The following is a 4,848-nucleotide window of genomic DNA, read 5'->3' on the forward strand; positions in this document are numbered from 1 at the left end:
CCCTTCCCCCCCCCCCCCCCCCCCCCCCCCAATATTTTTCATAAGTCGGCGCCTATGATTGGAATAATGTCAAAATCTTGGATAACGAAAGATATCTGGAAAGAAGACTGATATCAGAAATGCTCAATATTCAAATATAAGAGAACGGGTTAAATGCAAAGTCAGACACTGAATTCCTGTACCATGCATACCTCAACATTCTAAATAATTTCAATGGTTCATGACATATATATGAGTTTGATTACTTATCTATTTTATTTTTATGACTCTTTTGTAACCACATGTTTTCTTCTTGTTTATTGATATATCTTTACACATTTTTCATACTTTAACTGTCATTCTCTCAAGAGACATTATCACGGATAGTTGTGTTACGATTTAATTACGTTTATCAACGATCTTAAAATTATTTCTCAATAATATGTACAAGGTCTCAATGTGCAGCAGGTAGGTCATATCAATTTTCAATTAAATCACTTGTAATAAATAAAATACAATAGCAATTACATTCACTTGGCTCGGTGATAGATGCTCTTCAAATTTGAAAATTTGGGACTCTCCTCGCTGCACCCTTTGACTTTTCATGCTGATTTAAGTTCCGAAGTTAATTATTGGCATCGCTGAAGATGGCTTGAACGGAGTCGAAACGTCTGTGATCAACTAATGTACAATATTTGTAAGATCTAAGAATACAGAATTTTATCATCACGCACGAAGTACCGCGTTAGTGAGTGCTCTCAATCGCCCGACATTCCACTTTCCTTATTTGTACATTTACTTTTTTGTACTTGTACACCTACTTCTTTTTGCCACATCACGCAAAGATAAATTAGAATTTCTCTTAAACAATCCGTTTCTCGTCTCATAACATGAAGGACTTTTTCTTCTAGATACAGGCTTGCGATCAATACTCTAATATTCTGGAAATTATTTCAAAACATCGTTTCGAACATTCTCGAAACAGTATAGACGTAGCCAATTGTAGTTTCCTTGCAATCTTTCTTACAGCATATCTGGAGTACATACTCCATTCGTGTGTGCGCAAATGATTTACAAATATCTTCTTCACTTTGCGCCATTTTTCCAATTAAGTCATGTGGAGTCTATTCGACCACCATTTTCCACGTACTTATTAGCTAACTTTATACCAAATATGAAATATTCTATGTACATTTGAAAAAATGTTATCAGCATTTCTCTGTGTACGGATTCATTCTTTATGTATATACATATATATACAAAAATTGCCGAAAATTAGTCTTCAATAATTTTTTACTCAAATACTATCAATTTTACAGAAAAACTGCAAAAGATGCAAATTGTTTATTTTCTTCTCATAAAACTCTACGAATTTTTTCATAATTTTTTTAGAATTTTTTCAAGAATTTTTAGTAATTAATATCTTGTTAATTATTGCGAAAATTGTAAAATTGTAGAGAACTTTTCTTCTCAGTTCAGTCCATTCTGTCCCTGTTCGAAAGATTTATCATTACTTTCCAAACATCCTGTATAAAGCATGAATTCGAAAAAATCTAGAGTTGACGATTATCTGTTTATCCGGGTATCCGGACATCCGAGATAGAAATAGATCCGAGATAAAATATCCGATTGAAGCGGATCTTTCGGATCCTGTTTTAAACTGTTTAGGTATTCGAACCGTTAAAGTTTAATGATTAAACCATTCATTATTCGAATTTCGGATCTCTCAACATTTTTGTCTATACATACAGGATATGTATATATGAGACAGCAAAAGAGTGAGGACGAAAGAGAGAAAGAGAGGAGGAGAGGTTAAATATACTTTTAATGTAATTTTAATTTTAATTTAATATAATTTTATATATATTAATATAATTTTAATTTTAATTTAATATAATTTTATATATATTAATATAATTTTAATTTTAATTTAATATGGCATAAATGAAAGTTTTAGTATACACGCACTACTTAGAACTAAATATTTCTTAAACGATAAAATAAATTATTTAAAAAAGTAGATTCCAATTTTGAAACAGAGAGACAAGAATATCGACATTGACAGGATCAAAGCAAATAATTTATTTTATCGTTTAAGAAATATTTAGTTCTAGTGTGCGTATATACTTCAAACGTTTATACTTTTAATTGTAATTGACATAATTATTGTATTTCCTTTCATTCTATACACGAATACATTAATTATATTTCACTGATCTAGTGTGTAGCATATGCTCTACCGTTTCTTTTGTTTATTTATTAGCCACGTATTGAGGACAATTTTGAGTATTGCAAAGTTTCGTGAAATCTCTGTATTAACATTTACTGCATTATTCTTAAATTGAGTCCGATTCAATTGATGGGGAGTAATGTCAATTGCAAATTCGATACATCATTTATATCAGTAAAAAGGATTTTTGAAATACGTTTTAAGTAAACAATATGTAAATAAAATCAATATTAATTAAATTATTCAAACAAATAATATTAAAAATATCAATCGACTGACGGCGCAAATTTCATGTTCTGTGGTTGGACATCTTCAAAGGCTCACCATTTAAAAACTATTGATACCACAACATTTTGCTATTGACATTTTCGACTCACTTTTTCATGAGGAATATGTATGTGCCGCCCTGCGGTTGATCTGGATCACCCTGTATATTCATTGCAAGTATTAAAAATCTGTAATATATGTAACATGAACTATACACTGTTAAAAATGTCATGAAATTTAATGTACTTTTAGGTTACATAAATTAAATTCAATTTTACGACACCAAATTAAATTTAATGTATCTGTAACTGAAAAGTATATTTGTGTATATGTACATGAAATTTAGTGTACTTTTCATAAAATTTTACAAAATTTATATTTTTTATTAAATTTTATGTAGATTTGCATGAAATTTTGATATAAATAAACATTAAAATTAAGTTACTTATAACTTCATTTTCATTGACAATATTAAATATTTTTAATATACCTACTTCAAATTTACTTCCATTACACGTAACGAAAGCAAATTTCTTTTTTCTAACAGTGTAGATTTTTAGTACTCACAGTGAACAACGGAATGCACTTACAGTTGACACAAACGTTGTTCTATCCTCTTGGCATTTAATAAATAACAAAGATAAAATAATACTTTTGTTAACTGAAAGCCTGTTCTTTTTAGCTCAACTTCTTTGCACAGTTTATCTTTTTTCTTTTCTTCCCCCTCTCTTTGAAGGAAAAAGTTCAGCTAAAAAGGACAAATCTTATATCTCCTAAATAAAAAGCAACTTTATACAGAAAGTTACATGTCATACTTTTCATCATTGCTTTGGAATATAAGAAATCAATGTTTCATAAATTATAAAGCACAAAACTGTTGGTCCACAAACAAATGTAAACAAATAGAAATAATTTGATGTAATAAATATACCATAAGTATTCGTATTTAACAAAGCAAATTGCTCATTTCTATTTGTTTGCTCATTTGCTGGATCTTGCTTCATACACAACAAAATAATGAATCATTCCTCTTCTAGTATTTCTCATGTAATGAAGTACTATGTATGTAATAGTAGTAAATATAAAGCCAAAAGTTGCAATATTGCTAGAATGTTCCTTGTTTCCTAAGATCGTAAATATACGTTACATTTCTTTCAAGATGCAATATGCGCAATATTATGCGTGCAAAGACATGTTACCAAAGTCATAAATAAAAAAGGAGATTAATACAAGAGAAACAGTTTCTAATGGATTAGTTTCTGTGCTCCAAAATATATAAGATATATAACGTAAAACATAAAAATACTTAACACACTTGATATATGTACATAAGTTCCATAAAAATCGTTAAGCTTCTTCGTTTATCGCGTTTCAATGATAAAAAATACGTAATATGGGCCTTCTACAATAAGCCGCAAGTCAGAACGTCAGAAGTCTTAACCAAATCGTTCAGGTTGGTTATTGGTCAACTTCACCGATTATGACTTAAGATCGCTTAGAACGTCTGACTTGTGGCTTATTGTAGAAGGGCTATTATACATTAGGTTCGCTATGATTATAACCTGGTTAAACCAGAATTATCATATGCGCGGAGGAAGGAAATATTTTTGCGTATTATCCAATCGAAACGGATAATTGTTCTATTACACATACCTGAAACTTTGACTATCTGCGTAGATAAAGTTTATGTAAATTCGTGCTCGAAGCACGAAGATAGCTTTCACAATTATCCACCAATTTGACACAAACGCATCTAAACGTAATTAAGATAGAAACTGCGTGAAACGGTGAAACTGAATATGTACTATGTACGAATAATATTACGAATAAGATTACAAAGCTTGCAGTGTTGCCAATACCGTAATTAAAAATAAACAAGGTTCAGGGGCTCTATTCTTGAAAAGAAACGTATACGAAAGTCTAGGGAAATGCTACAGTATACGTTACGTATACTATAGTATTTCCCTAGACTTTCGTATACGTTTCTTTTCAAGAATAGAGCCTCTGATTTGCTGTTGCAATCTAACCAATTGCGTGACTTGGCAGCCATTTATAGTACTAGTGACATATCTATTTCATTTTATCTTATACATTCTATCTCACATTATCCTATACGTCTTATCTTGTTTGACATAAACTACATTTACACGGCACCCTTAATCGGTGTTTAATAACACCGTAGTCATGAAACTGGCCAATCACAATCATTCCATTCTCCCGACGAAAAACTACGATTGGCCAATTTTATAACTACGGATGTTATTAAGGGAGGGGTATAGTTAATTCGCGGTCAAAAGAAGGCATGTTTTTATGAATTTTTTTAGGCGCTCTGGTTAGTGCCAGTGTATTGAAATAAAATTATAATAATAAAA

The 4,848-nt window shown here is 30.4% G+C and overlaps 1 protein-coding gene across 1 annotated transcript in view; it reads right to left on the reverse strand.

Moving 5' to 3' along the window:
- Positions 1–4,273, reverse strand: part of Nup98-96 (nuclear pore complex protein Nup98-96) — a 34,420-nt gene extending 30,147 nt beyond the window's left edge. Inside the window, exon 1 of the mRNA XM_018518589.1 lies at positions 4,130–4,273. The gene's annotated coding sequence lies outside the window, so the exon portion shown is untranslated. The remainder of the gene's footprint in view (positions 1–4,129) is intronic.
- Between the last annotated feature and the right edge of the window lie 575 nt (positions 4,274–4,848).

This window comes from Trachymyrmex cornetzi, unplaced genomic scaffold (assembly GCF_001594075.2).
Source record: "Trachymyrmex cornetzi isolate Tcor2-1 unplaced genomic scaffold, Tcor1.1 scaffold77, whole genome shotgun sequence".
In the NCBI taxonomy this organism is placed as follows: domain Eukaryota; kingdom Metazoa; phylum Arthropoda; class Insecta; order Hymenoptera; family Formicidae; genus Trachymyrmex; species Trachymyrmex cornetzi.